Raw genomic sequence first — 16,509 nt, 5'->3', positions numbered from 1 at the left:
CCGGAAAACGCGAATTTTCGAGTTTTCATGCGTTTTTCTTCGCGCGCCATCTCGTGTGTAGTTGTACTGTTAAGACAGAATTCTTTCGGTTGATGTAAGTACTATTTATTGCAAACACTAGATGGCGACACAGGTCAAGGCTAAAACGAATAGAAAAATACACTATTTGAGTTTTTGTGGCGAAATGCGCGCCATCTCGTGTGGAGTAGTTGTGTTGTTAAGGCTGAGAATTCTTTCGCTCGATGTAGGTACTATTAATTTTTGAACTAGATGGCGACACATGTCAAGGATACGAAACAGAACCGAGCGAAGCTCGGTTGCCCAGATATTATGTATAACATAACGTATATAATATAACACCCCTTCGTTTTTACGTAGGGGGTTCAAAATTGTATTGTGTCAAATTATTTCCAACGGCCGACGCTAGCATTAATGTTGGACATGGCCAATAAGATACTCATAAGATGGGATAGGAGGCAAACGAGCAGACAGGTCGCCTGATGGTAAGCGATCACTGCCGCCCATGGACACCCGGTACACCAGATTGTTGGAGGTGCGTTGTCGGCATTTAAGATGGGTGTACGTTCTTTTCTTGAAGGTGTCTTTGATTTTATGACAATCAGCGCCACTCCGTCACGCACGTTGCCAAAATAGTTGATGCTCCAAAGCGTATCGTAGATACAAACGATTAAGATGATCTACCTAATTTTGGCACAAAAAATGCGCGAAATTCAAGTTCTCAATGTATGTTATATACCTTTGCCCCTACATTTTCAATATTTTTTCAAGCGTTATGGCTCGTCGATGATTCTGCCAACGTCAAGGTTTAGAAAGGCACGCACTTTGCGAAGACAATTGGCAGATGAGCCTTACATTTTTCAAATTTGCCGTCTTTTTCATACCAAGATTTGCTTGACCGTCTTCATATCTGTCTATCGCTCTCCCGTATTAGTGCGAGATAGGCAGTGGTGTATCGTTTGCCACGGAGTTTTAAAGATAGTATTTTTGGCTAGAGACGGGGATTAGTTTTGATAGTTGAGGAAGATTGGCTTTCTGTTTACGCAAATATTACGTTTGCTGGTTTGAGCCTTGTTTATAAAATGGGGCTTAAAACTGACAAATTTATCAATAGATGTCTCTGTAAATAGGTTACATCTGAATGTTCTACGGTCTATTGTTTGTTTTTCACATCTGTGTTGAAAATTATTCAATCTCTAACATAACTATTGTTCGGAAACTAATTTAGTTTTCACGCAAGAGTTTGCTATCCGACCTTTAAACTTAACGACAAAAACAATAGTGAATTGTATATTATGTAACAAATAAATTTGAAACACTAGGTACAATTGAAATTTTTCCAACGGGCAACGAATTTTTGAAACTTTAATGTTTCAAAGCTTATTTTTATAGCTAATCTTAAAACGCTTCAAGAAAATTCAACTTTCAAGAAAATGAATGTAAAATACCACAGGTTTTTTATCCGACACCTGATATTCTGCTTAAAATGTAATAAATAATACTAAAGAAATAATTAGAAAAAAAGAACCCAATTATAAAAAGAAGGTAATTATACGTTACTACGTTACGTTACATTTACCTATCTCCACTCCGGTAGTGGTCAATTCTCCATACAAACGCTCTCGACTATTTGCTCCCTGGTTTTTGAAGATAGAGCAATGATTTTTTCAACACAGATTGTTATTATTTTTATCTGTGTCGGACCGTTTTGATTTTTTTGATATTCTGCTTTTTAAAGACTAGAGCCAATCAAAAATTTCCAAAAACGTCCTTTTTCATTGTGGCGCAAAAAAATGGTGTGATACTCAAGATTGGTAACAATTAACTTAAAAAGCTAAACGGTCCGACATAGATTATTTCATTGTTATTCAGATTCTCAAATTTCGTTCCGATTAATTAAGTTTTGATGGAGGAAACAGTCAAGAGCGGAACCTCGATATTAAAGAATTTTTTGAAATATCTTTTGACTGAGTTGTTCTTAATGGACATTTTTTTTTCGATAAATCTAGTTAATAACACTTGTATATTTAACTGAAATTCCCAAATTGAAAGGGGGCTCCTATCCATAGCATTTTCGCTCCTGTAGCGTCTTAACTACGATCCCGACGGCATAAGGCAATTTCACATTACATTTTAATTGACCTTCTTCCTTTCCATTTTAGCATTTTCGCTACCGTATCCTCTTATGGACTTCCCCTTTTAGCACTTGTATCGTAACATACTAAAAGTATTGTGTTTAATTTAAAAAAAAAGTTTACCGTCTTTTAGTCAGGCGTCCCCGAAATGAGTCCGGGTGCGTAGTTGTTTACCAAATATATGCGTTAGTCTTATTAACCTACATAAAACACTTCGTTTTCTTCTTATTAACGCTGAAGTTATAAAACGAGGTGAATTACGTGCAATTTTCTTGTGTAATTTATTTTTTTATTTCCTTTTGGCTTTGAAGTGACATTTGGTAATTTAAATCATCATGTAATCATGTTATTTCTACCAAAGACATGTGACTCCGTATAGACGGATAAAGTCTAAGAAAAAAACGTACCTCAAAGCCATAGACAAAAAGGTACGGTGACCTAGATGGTGTTACACCTTTGGGGAACGCTCGGCTAGATGGCGCTAATATTAATATTTGACATTTTAACAGATATCAAGTTAACAATATGGGCCAAATTGTCAAAACTGTGGTTCAAAAGTTTTAAGCATGTGTTGAGAGATGGCAGTCTATGCACTGTGATTACACATTTTACTTTCACAGTAACTCTCCATATTACTCGATCCTCTTTGTTTCTACGTACTTCAATCAAACACTCATCATTCTCCTTGCATTATCCCGGCATTTGCCACGGCTCACGGGAGCCTGGGGTCCTCTTTTGACATTTAATCCCAAAATTTGGCGTAGGCACTAGTTTTACGAAAGCGACCGCCATCTGAATTTCCAACCCTAAGGGTAACTAAAGGCCTTGTTGGAAGTAGTTCAGTTTCCTCACGATGTTTTCATTTCCCCAAAATTCCCAAAAGCGACTTCGTGAGGAAACTGGACTAATCCCAATAAAATCCAGTCACCATTCGGTGTGAAAGGTCAGATGTCAGTCGCTTTCGTAAAACTAGTGCCTACGCCAAATCTTGTGATTCGTTGTCAAAGCGGACCCCAGGCTCTTATGAGCCATGGCGAATGCCAGGATAACTCGGAGGATGATCACATAGACGATGATGAATAACAGTTTTCGAAATTGAATCAAAAGATGTTGTAGGTACAGTTACCCAAACACAGTTTTATTAGATTAATAAACAATTATATTCGTTCCATACCAAAATGTTCATTAATTTATCTTACCGTAAGGATCTTTTTATTAGAATTTCCTGTGGAAAGCACCTTGGATAAGGGCCCCTCAGCCATTTAAATGGCTACAATATGACATCCATAAAAGGCCTTACGTACAATTTTCCAGCAAATCATTTAAAGCAGAATCTACATTTTAAATACCAAAGTTTTATACACGGTGCTTATGAGCAAACCGATTAATTTTAACAGCGTATTCCTGATCCCATGTTAAGTCTAAAGTGTCAATTCTAAAGTATAATAATTGAACAATAATATTTTTTTTTATTGTTACTCAGTACAAGGCTGCTGATGCCTTTATGGAGAATATTCCCTCTTTAGACTTAAGCAGATTAGCATGCTCACGGGCATGTAATGCGGAGGGATGAAAGCAATGTTATAAAACGAGCGGTAAATATGAAGGTGGATGGCGACAACGGTAGGGGAAGGCCTAAGAAAAGATGGATGGAATGTGAGAATGATATGAGAGTGAAAGATGTTAGTATGGAAATAGAGAGGAATGGAGGAGGAAAATCCGACCGCAAATAATGGGAAGAGGACAAGAGAATGATGATTCCCTGTTTAGACTTATATTGACCGGGATATACAGGGTGATTCATGAGTCGTGAGCAGGAGTGAACAGGGTACTGGGGAGGGTCACGCTGAGCAACTTTCATAATGGGGCAACACTGAATTGTGATTATTTTTCTTAACTATGACTTAATTGATAAGTACTTAATTGATAGCTAATTATCAATTACGTTCTAATTATGACTTAATTGATGATAAACTATCAACTAAGTCATATTAGTTAAGAAAAAAAAAATCACAATTTAGTGTTGCCCCATTATGAAAGTTGCTCAGTGTGACCCTCCCCAGTACCCTGTTCACTCCTGCTCACGACTCATGAATCACCCTGTATACTGTGATTACCCTTTTGACTTTTATTGAGGTCCCGATATTTCGACGCAGGTGCATGCATCATGATCACGGGAATGTATCCCATATATAAGTCCGTATATAAGTCTAATGAAACTAACCGTGAATCATTTAAAACTCTTATATTCTCTCTTATCTTCATTGATAGATAAATGTCAAAAAGTGAGAATTAAAAACTTTCAAAAATGAGGTTATAGAAAAAATCAGCTTAAAACTCATTCTAAGTGCCAGTTTTATAAATATAAGTTTATGAAGCTTTTGACCGCGGCTTCGCTCGCGTTAGATAGAGACAAAAAGTAGCCTATGTCACTCTCCATCTCTTCAACTATCTTCACTTAAAATAAAAAATCACGTCAATTAGTCGCTCCGTTTAGTCGTGAAAGACGGACAAACAAACAGACACACACACTTTACCATTTATAATATTAGTATGAATGTTAATAAAATACAAAAACAAATTTTTGTTTGCCAAATTTCCCCCGTATATAACATATTTTCTTTCATTTGGCCTTAGAAATACGTAGTTAAAATATTCGGTTTCCTCACGAGCACCGTGTATAAAGCGGTACGTAACCGTTTGCAAAACGTGTGTTGCTGAAATTAAATATGCGGTTTATATTATAAGCTCCGTGGGGAATGTGAAATATTAGTCCCTACAAGATTAAATTTTGCCGGGAAACTCGAGGAGCATGAAATGCACTACGATATCGCAGCTGAGGCCAAACGTTACTAAAATCGCTGTTAACAGAAATTGTCAACAATGTAAACAAATCATTGTACAAAATATCAATATTCTAGCACAATTTTATTATTTTAAAGGTTGAGGATCATAATATGATATGAATTGATTAAATAACACATGGATTTAGCCAGTATCTGATGAGTTAGAATGGAAATTAAATACATTTTGACTACAAGGTTTGTTTACATTGTTCACAAATTCTATTGATGGGGCTACTTTAAACGGCGTGTGTTTTTGATATAACCGAACTTGAAGGAGGCGTAGCTAATTGTATTTTATGTAATCAGCGTTCAAAAGAGGTTTAAAAAGGCGAGTAACGTGGGTAAAAATTTAAGGCGGAGCCGAAAATTGTGACGAGTAATAAAGACGCACGAGTATTTTTTTTCTCTGTTAAACAACACGCGGGTAATAATTTGATGCGAATCCGAAAATTAAACCCCACACTTACATTTAAACCCTACACTACATTTTTTCAACGACCATGCACTTACCTTTTTAATAGTTTTTTATAATAACTTTCGTGAAATAGGACACTGTTTCCTGGACACAAAATTTGAAAAAAAAAACATGTCTATGGTTCACTTGTCTTTTTTTCTGCGTTGTTAAGTTGCTAGAAATGTTACGCACTACGTACAAACCCAAAAAGACACAGAGCTACAAAAATGCGTTCTTGGGGAACACAGACCATGTACAGTCAAAAACACAGCTGTGAATACAAAGTGCAAAAAATATATATACACACCTTAATGTACAGGGAATAAAGTTCTGTATACGTATTTTTGGCACTTTCTCTGTATTCCCAGCTGTGTTGTTGACTGTACTTTTAGACTTATCTTGGCAACTTATATGTTGGGTTTTAAAAATACTATGTAAATAACGAATGAAGACGGGAGTAGAAAAAAGTATATATTATTTATTTACATGTATTTAGGCCCTACGAGACGAGAGGATGGCTCTTGGAGAGTCAGGAAGAACTTGGAGGTGGAAGAGCTAGTGGGCGAGCCCAACGTCATCGGCGAGAGTAAAGCTTCTCGTCTGCGATGGCTCGGCCATGTGGAGAGGATGGGAGAGGATCGTGCGGCCAAAAGAGCTCACTTGTGGCGATCTACTGAAAAACGGCCGGTCGGAAGGCCCAGGTACCGATGGATCGACGAGGTCCAGAAAGACCTGCGTGACCTTCAAGTGACTGAGTGGCATCAGATTGCACAGGATAGGAGCGAATGGCGGAGTCTAGTGTCGGAGGCCAAGATCCACTTCGGGTCGCTGAGCCATCGCAGTAAGTAAGTAAGTAAAATAAATATTTTTGTTGCAAATAGACTGCTAAGAATTACATACACACGTAGTGCGAAAATATTTGCCTTCGTATTGTTGCGGAAACTTACGAACGTGTCATGCATTTCAGTCAGTCTCAGTACAAGATGTACTTACTTACATTGACTGAACTACCATGACAAATACGAATTTATAATACTCTGTCTGATACATTTAAAGAAATGCCTAAAAATATGTTTAAAAAGAAATTATTTGATTATTTAATAAAACAATGTTATTATTCCGTTAATGAATTCATCAACAAATGTAATTTATGATCATTGAAATAATTAATATTACTACTAGTAAATTTTTAAAATGATAATGATATTTAATAAAATATAATTTAAAAATAAATTTGTATATATATAATTGCATGTAATGCATGAATTTAGTTTGTATCTTGTACATAGTACCTAAATAAGTTAGTTATAAGAACAATATTTGTACGCCCGTCGTGGCAAAACAAGAATCGTTCGTGAAAAACCACTATTATGTAAGACCTGTATATACGCTTGTTTGATACAAATAAATATTTCATTCATTCATTCATTCATTCATTCATTCATTCATTCATTCATTCATTCATTCATTCATTCATTCATTCATTCATTCATTCATTCAACGTTTACGGAAAAATACGAAGGAAACCCTTTTCGCACTACACCTGTAATTATGTTCTATATTTTAACTACCCAATGAATGGTATAGTTACAGCCCTATAACAGTAAAAGCCATTTCACCGCTAGGTTCACAATAATCAATCCGTTAGTTTTGGGTTAGTGGTTTCCCTATCACCTCACACGTTAATCATTCAGTAGTGTTGGCCTTCGAGTCTAAAGAGTCTAGACTCGATTCGAATTTCTGAAACTCACAACTGTAAGTCTCGAATGTTAATCAATATTAATATAAAACAGAAGGTACTCCCTAACACCTGATACGTTGATCATTGAACACCATGCAATGGCGTTGGCTTTCGAGTCTAATGAGACTAGAACTTTCGAGTCTAAAGATTCCTATTTTTGAGGCTCTAGGTTGGCTTGCAAATGCTTATTATTTTTGTTGATCATTCATCTCGTCTGCCCTTATCCCAGTCACTTGGGACGCAGCATATCCTCCTCTATATCGCCATCATCTCATCATTCATTTGTTTTGTTTCCGATCTTTCACTCAGGATCCATCCACTCTTCCCTCGGTTTTCCCCCTGTTCCTTCTTTCGACATTCATTCCTAATACCTTTTCTTCACATGACTTTAATCCTTCGCATCACATGCCCATGCCATGCTAGTCGATTCGTACAAATAAAATGTCGTTACCGAGATTCGCCAGGACCATTGGCTTCACAGGCAGGGTCACTACGCCAGACTTGTATTGTAGGTAGATTCTTTCAGTGTATTATTAAATCGAGTCTCAGAGATCGATCGAGTCTAGTTTTGCCAACACTTACTCAGACTCCCCGCAGTTAAGCTGTTAAGCCTCACATCAAACGGCCGGGTCCGTGTAGAAACAATAGTTACACAATATTTCAGAGCCCGATTCGGATTACAACTTGTTATAGTTTTGATATTATTGATGTGAAACTTCTAATGCCACTTCCAACTGACAGAGTTAACCGTTTAACGCTCAGTGTCTCAACTCAAATTTAAAAAAAAAAATGCTAGGCTGATGCCAGGAATAGGTATACCAATTTTTGAAGTGAAACTCTTGAACTTGAGCTCTCTTTAATTTAAGAGAGAACTCTTTAATTTAAGCAATTACCTAAAAATGTAAAATATTTTTGACGACCGGTCTGGTTCAGTCGGTAGTGACCCTGCCTGCTAAGCCGCGGTCCTGGGTTCGAATCCCGGTAAGGGCATTTGTTTGTGTGATGAGCACAGATATCGTTCCTGAGTCATGGATGTTTTCTATGTACATAAGTATGTATTTATCTATTTAAGTATGTATATCGTCGCTTAGCACCCATTACATTAGTTTGGGGCTAAGTTGATCAGTGTAAGGTGTCCCCAATATTTATTTATATTTATTTATTTAAAACAGTAAAAAGATGGAAGCGTGACAGTCACTTGACACAATGTTTTTAAGGTTACGAAGTTTCACTTCTTCCGCTCGCGCGGACACCACGCGCTATTTATTTATAATATTATTTTGATACTTTCTTCTAGAACAAGATGCGAGGGTTTTGACTGAGCTGAAACTAGTTGTCAATTGCACGGCAATTGTCACTTGCGTATCGCCATCTAGTCGACCTTGCATTTCACTTGATGGTTCAGAGGTACGATTTGAAGTGAAACTTCTAATAAGACTTCCAACAGGCAGCGCGTAACACTCAGACATTGTTACTTTGCGTGGAATGCCGCTCACTCAGCGCGTAACATTCTGTCTCAACGCGACTCACTCATTCCATACATTCACTTATTCACTCAGTGACATAACAAAATGCCCAGAATGGTTTTGAATAGTGGAATGGTTGGTTGGAATGTGTTTTTTATATTTAGATCTAGTGCAAAATGAGTTATTCAATAATTTGAGCAAATAGCAATGTAAAATAATTAAAACAGTAAAAATATGGACGTCACTAAATATAAAAACGTGATGGTCACTTGACAAAATGTTTTTGAGGTTATGTTACGAAGTTTGACTTCTTCCGCGTGGAGGGACTCCACGCACTGTTTTTTTTTATCTTAGTCTTTAGGTATCTGTCTTTACGAAGTTATATGTGTCTTTGGTTACAGCCACCGATAAAATATTCAGTGTTTCGTCTCACTATTGCATTATCTATTAGACACTAAGTTTGGGGCAAAATGTATTCCTTTGGGTTCGGAAAGTTTTACATCGATTACTAATGTTATTGGAAGCGAGATACAAGTTTTGGTAAGTGTCTTAGTTACCTATATCTTAATAAGAACTGACATTTTGATAGACAGCAAAAATTAGACACTCTTATTTTATTTTATTTTTTTAATTCTATTTTAATGTGAAGTACAAAAGAGACAGGTACCTACAGACTAATGCAATCTGTTTTGCAGTACAGGCCCCGTAGCCGAATGGCATTTCTGCGACGCGAAACGAAAACGAAACGCCGCGAAAGGTAGTCTGGCTCTGTCGCGCCAATACGCACGAGCGATAAAGATAGATAGCTACGAGCGTTTCGTTTCGTGAGCGTTTGTGCCATTCGGCTACGCACCCAGATGTTGCTTTTTGCCAGCACTAGTGCGCAAAGTAGTTTATTTTTTGTCCGATCGAAACTTCAGAGGTCTATCTGGGCCATTTTTTTCAAAGTTGTCCACCCCACTTTTTTTTTAATTTGGAATTTTTATGTGGTTTTTACTCAGAATCGCGAGCTCTTTCAATTCTAATCGAAGAAAAAAGTTTCCCAAGGTTTTTTCCGATTCCGTTACCATTTTTCATACATTTTATATGGCCGTAACGGAATGGAATGTTCGAATAAATGTATGGTAATCTTGAGACATTTTTTATCTCCTATCAAGATCAAAAGACCTCGCGATTCTGAGTATGAATCGCGTAAAAAATACCCATGTTACAAAAAAAGTGGGGTGGACAACTTTGAAAAAAATGGCCCATCTGTACTGAAAAATATCGTATAATACACATGCGAAAAGGAAATTCGTAACTCTTGTCGAAAAATACTTGGATACTGAGTTACTCAGTCTCAACATTCTTATTTTAGCTTTTGCACTGAAATTATTTGACTTCAGTACCCTAACACTGCACTTTAACAAATTATAATGTCCCAAAAGATATATGGTATTTAAGATAGCGTGTCCCACTGTCATAAGAATATTTACGAGTTCATGATTTTTGTTTGCTTAAGGTAATTTTATCGCGACAGTTTTGATGGAAAAAGATTTGTTTAAGAAATTATGATGAACCTTTACGATTCATAATGCAATGCCTGCAATTCTAGTATCTATAGCATAGAGGAATAAGTAAGGGAATCAGAGTGGTAACTCCATACATCAGTAAATGCGAGTTATTTGTATAGGTATAGTTAAGTGACATCTAGCGACAATCACGCGTCAAATAGCGTGAATGATCAGTACCACTACTCGATACTAGGTGGCAACTGTGTCTCGTCTGCCAAAAATTTAATATTAGAACAGTTTACAACTTATATATTACAAGCAGAAGGAATTGAAAACAGAATACTGATTAATACTATTGTAATATTACCTAAAAATTGGTGAGCATTAGAATTTTCGTTCGTCACGACATCTATTAACAAGTAGTAGTACTGATAATTTACGCTAGTTGACGCGTGATTGTCGCTAGATGTCACTCAACTATGCCTATACAAATAACCCGCATTTACTGATGTATGGAGTTACAACTCTTCCGTTACTTATTCCTCTATGATCTATAGTGAGTTATGTGTACTGTTTAGTTTCAGTACTTTCAGGGCCTAAATACTAGTATTTGAATAATTGATGATTTTTTTATTTTTAAAAATATTTTTTTTTTATTGATTTTTTTTAGTTTTTGTTTTATTTACCTGGATTCAAATTGGAGCTCGTGTTATTCTGGAAAACCTGGAACAAAAATAAAACAAATATTAGCTTAGATATATTATTTGTAAACTTTGTATACAGATAGTTTTTCCGAAAAAAGAATGACGACGGAACTGGCGATTTTGGTAGTGATATTGCGTATAGAAGTGTATATTCCAAATAAAATCTAAAACTAATGAAATACATAGGAAAAATCTATAAAAAAATATATTTCTTAGGGTGTGCACCCTGATCAATATTTAACATTTTACATTCATACCTCACTCAAGGCAGTAATTTTCCATTTTTTTTTTCATACCTCGTCGGTGGCAAACAGGTATACGGTTCGCCTGATGGAAAGCGGTCACCGTAACTTTATGGACGCCTGCAACTCATATAGACCGGATTACCTTTTTGATTTTTGTCGAGCTCCCGATATTTCGACGCGTTGCCGTGACCATGATGAAACTTCGAAATATCGGGACTCCTTTTATTCCGAACCTAAATTTACTTTGACACGAATTATATAAAAATCGTACTTTTTTGAGTTAGAATATTTTTGGAACACTTATAGGGTCTCCCCAAACCTATCGACGTGGAATCAGCTTTGGCCGCCCAAAAATTGCTCGTTGGTATGGACATCCGTGCGCATGAGTTTAATTTTCTGGCGCGTAAGCGTCTTCATATTGTCCTCGCTCAACACTTGCTTAAACTCTTGAACATCTGTTTTGGCAATTTGTGAATTGTAAAACATAATTAGCGCTATCTAGTCGTGAATCCACCAAAGGCGTAGCCATCTAGGCGACCGTACATTTCTCTTGATGTTTTCGAGGTCCGTTTTTTTTTAGAATTTATCCGTCTATTCTTCTTCTTCACGATAGGCGAGAATTAGTACACCAGCGCAGCGCGCTAACCAACCTTTGTCACTGGACACGGCCACATTCTCCTGCTAGCTTTGCGGTGGCGTCATTGGGCTCAGTAACCATTTGCGGAAGTGCCGCAATCTAAATGGACGCTGCTTAACCCATCATATTATTGATGTTAGAGGCCATTTATTGGTTGACGGAGTTATATATGTCTTTGATTCGAACAAAAGAAATATTTCTAATACGGGTTTAAACCGTTTTTATGTTGTGCAATCAGAGTTAACGATCTGGACGGTTTAGGCACAGTGACAATCGATGACGCTACGTGGCGACCGAAACGCACTCTGTCGCGCCTCTACAGAAGAGATGAGAGCTAGGTACGAATCGTTTACGAAGCGTAAGCCATTGTGACGTTGGCTAGGCATCATGGCCGGTTTAGAATTTTTTCGAATGGAATCTAAAAAGTGCCATTCCATTTAGTAAAGGAACGTTTCACTCTGGATTTCATTGCATTGAAAAACAATCATCGCTAAGGCCTTGAGTTTATTATAGTACATTAAACAGTGATACTTTTTTTACTAGTAGGTATGACGACTACATAAAAAATGGCATTTTGTTTAGTCCGTCAGTTAGATCGTCCAAAAATATTGAACGCATATTTTTCGCTTTTTCTAATTAATAAAAAAATACAAAGGTATCAGGCAACATAGTTATCATAGCTGACGTCACGCGAAACTTCAACGCACTGTACCGTCGTCATTTTTCGTTTACGACAAAAAAGAACAAATACGTGTCTAAAATTCTTTGATAATCTAACTCACGGGCTAATTAGTTTTTTTTAAGTCGTCTCGCCTATTATTAACAGTTCAACTACATTATTTGTTAATATTATTTACATTTTCATATTTCATGATAATCAAGTTAAAACGTATACCTTTTTTTATAATAAAAAATAATTTATAAAGAAACAAGCGTATACCTACTTAACTTATGTGCAAAAAACGTGACAAAAAGGGCAAATTAGTTTTTAAAACGAGTAATTTACATATCGTGACCTCTCCCCTTTTCTTTAGGGAAAACAAACAGGAGTAAGTACGATTACACTAACGCGATTAGACGCGAAATAGCGTGCGAAAACGCAGTCAAAATCAAATTCTAAATTTAAAACCGCACGTTCGTTTGTTGACTGGCAAATTTAGAACAGAGCCAAGACCATGAGTTTTTACTACAGGGGCCCATTTCTTGAACGATATTAGACAAATTTTATTAGTCCACGAAATGTCAAATCGTATAGGCTGACATGACGACACTCTAATATTATTGGACTAATAACTTTCGACAAAAATTGTCGATGTGGCTCGGAAAGCGGCCAAGCTAAAGTGGGACTGGGCTGGACACGTTGCCGCATGCCGAGTGAGCTGGGGCTAAGATTGCCACAACAAGCCTTGCGATTACAAGCCGGCGATGGCGGGACGACTGTTTCCATGACAACCCATACGCCCGAGATTTGACAGTTCGCGCACTTGTGGGATACAACAGGCTTGTAATAATAATAACTTTCGAGAAATGGGCCCCAGATATAGGAAAGAAAAAGCGCTGGTAGCCTAGCGATAAGAGCGCGACTTTCAATCTGGAGGTTGCAGGTTCGAACCCCGGCTCGTACCAATGACTTTTTCAAAACTTATGTACGAAATGTCATTTGATATTTGCCAGTCGGAAACCGGACTAATTCCAATAAGGTCTAGTTACCCTTCGGGTTGGAAGGTCAGATGGCAGTCGCTTTCTTAAAACTAGTGTCTACGCCAAATCATGGGATTTATTGTCAAAGCAGACCCTCGTCTCCCATGAGCCGTGGCAAATGCTGGGATAACACAAGGAAGATGAACGCTCCCATTGGGCTACTGCGCAATACACGCTCATCATTTCCATGTTTGTGGAAATGTAAATAACATCGTCGCACACGCACATAACGACAACTGTATGCTCAATGAGCTAATAAGTGGAACGAGATCAACTTTAATCGCAACGGCTTGCCGGAACGATTTAAAGACGAGTTTGTGATATTCTTACGCCCCAAATTACACTCAATGTGTTTCATCATACTTGCAATAATATAACATAAAATATGTAAAAAGAAAACACACGTGAAATTCTAAATAAAAAAATAAATATTAAATATTGGGGACACCTTACACAGATCAACTTAGCCCCAAACTAAGCAAAGCTTGTACTATGGGTGCTAAGCGACGATATACATACTTAAATAGATAATTACATACTTATATACATAGAAAACATCCATGACTCAGGAACATTATCTGTGCTCATCACACAAACAAATGCCCTTACCGGGATTCGAACCCAGGACCGCGGCGACCGGTCGTCAATTCGATACCATAAATGTCATAATTCCTTTGGGTGACCATTTCTACCATTTCCGTTCCGCCTGCGTGCAATTGCACATTTACTGTAGTAGTGTGATGAAAATATCATTGTCAATACAGATGGTGTTTATTTTACGCACACTTTTTGACAGGTCAAAACTTCAAACGGACATAATGTCCTGAAAAACGTCGTACCTACGATACACCTGCCAAAAGGAAATTCATAACTCGTATCAATTTAAAACACTTTCTTCAGTCGTGGTGGAATTTATCGCCACTCGTTTCGACCTACCTCTTTTTCGCACTTGTATCGTAATGTACTATTTCCGAGACGTTTACGCTATAGAGTAACTTACTTTACTTAAATCGTCAAAAACTCAGGGTAGAACCACAGACTGGGACTCAAAAGGTTTACGGATTTAAACGATCAAATTACATAAACGAGCAGTCACTCTGCATAATTGTTTTTAATTAAAACCGACGGTTTCCTTGCACTTAAGGCGGTTATGTCCAAATTGTTTGGCTTAACTCGCTCAGGTCCATACGTAGATGGATTAGATCATTTGGAAACACTGGCTGTAAATACTTTATATTATGCAGGGTTTACACGAGGTTAGTAACTGTCTTGATACTAGTGTATCCAAACTTTAATAGAGAAGATGGCTTTACTTTACCACCGGCTTGGGATCCAGTAGTACATCTGATAAAGGACCAAGCACGACGAAGACTGTGAGACATTTGTGTTGTATGGTGTTGGATATTTGCAGTATATTTTATTATTTATACAACAGTACCCTGTTCTTACAAAAACCAAAAGATAAATATTTTGCTAAAAACAGTTGACTTCTGATGCGGTGCCATCTTGACGAGTAACTGTCAAACGAGTGTTGACAGTGGTCAAATAGTATTTTTATACAAAGCATGTATCATAAAAGAGTCTCTTTCCATATGTTAAATTAAATAAAATTCTACCTAAAAAGCGAAATATTTTTTTTTATCACCTGTCCGTCCCACCGGACTTAATTGTTTTTGTTTAACATAGTAATGGTAATTTTCTGAATATTGTTTAACCAGCTTTATTAATAGTGTGTGAACCTGCCTTTAAAATGTATATTATTTATGGTCATGGTTCGTTAATATTTCTTGTATGTGGGTAGCTTTTGCACATTGTAATTTTTCCTCAGTCACCCGTTGACCACGAATGCTGTAAAGTGTTCGAAATGTCGGGATGAATTGTAAATTAATTATACGCGATTTAAGCCGTATCCATAGTTTTATTTCGCTAGTGTATTAGTTACTAGATGATTAGATGAAGTATTAGCTTTTTACACATTTGAAATCTTGTTCAGTGAAAGTGACAATTGAAACGATTACATTATTAACATTTATTTAACGCCACAACATAAGACATGCAGACATAACGAACAATGGACGCTCTAGCTTTAAGTTATTACTCAAATCATTTTACTAGATGAGATAAAAAATTAAATGCTCTTACATAGATCCTCCTTTATATATTTTTATTATGTTTAAAAAATGGGAATAATGTAAAATGACAGTCGATATGAAAGAACACAATCCGCACCGTCATTTCTAACAATACTTTACATCGATAGAATATCAATTTGTCAGCATCAAAGTGATGTTTTAGTGGGCGGAATGTCACTTTTATTAATGACAAGTTGGTAATATTCGCGGCATTGTAAGAGTTATTAAATGACAAATAACGTTCGTGTAGTATCTAAATTTGATATTTATTGAATTGTTGTTGATCAAATTCAATGAAAAGTTTCTCGTCAAAACAAGGAACTTACGCTTTGTAAACTTAGCTTTAGTTGTCGAGAATGCGGTGAACTTAATTAGGTTAGTTTCGCTAAAACATTGTAAACGTGTAAACAACAACAAAGGAACGACAAAAGACAAGTAGTTTAAAAGAAATGTCTTATACCTAATTGAAAGAAAAATAGGAGTAAATTTTCTCATGCTACAAACTTCAAAGGGTATTTTAAGCGGCTTAATAATTGGGCCATTTTTTTCAAAGTTGTCCACCCCACTTTTTTTGGATTTGGAAATTTTTATGCGCTCTCCACTCAGAATCGCGATCTCTCTAATAGGAGAAAAAAAGTGTCCCAAGGTTTTTTTTTCCTATTCCGTTACCATTTTGTCTTACATTTTGTATGGCGGTAACGGAATGGAAGGTTTGAAAAATGTATAATATCTTGAAACTTTTTTTTTCTCCTATCTGGATCGAAAGACCTCGCGATACTGAGTATGAATCGCGTAAAAAATACCCATGTTACAAAAAAAGTGGGGTGGAACACTTTAAAAAAAATGGCCCAATTATGTAGATGCTTCTGGCGACCAGAGGGCAAAGCGGAGATGGCGAAAAACAATTAAAACTATAAAAAGTAGCTGAACGGTTAAT

At 36.7% G+C, this 16,509-nt stretch overlaps 1 protein-coding gene across 1 annotated transcript in view; it reads right to left on the bottom strand.

Annotated features, from left to right (window-relative positions):
• The window catches only part of LOC125226163 (cardioacceleratory peptide receptor-like), a 233,801-nt gene that overhangs the window by 159,783 nt on the left and 57,509 nt on the right, over positions 1-16,509 (bottom strand). Inside the window, 1 exon segment of the mRNA XM_048130067.1 lies at positions 10,840-10,876. The gene's annotated coding sequence lies outside the window, so the exon portion shown is untranslated.

This window comes from Leguminivora glycinivorella, chromosome 5 (assembly GCF_023078275.1).
Source record: "Leguminivora glycinivorella isolate SPB_JAAS2020 chromosome 5, LegGlyc_1.1, whole genome shotgun sequence".
Taxonomy (NCBI): domain Eukaryota; kingdom Metazoa; phylum Arthropoda; class Insecta; order Lepidoptera; family Tortricidae; genus Leguminivora; species Leguminivora glycinivorella.
This window is presented reverse-complemented; position numbering and strand designations above follow the sequence as displayed.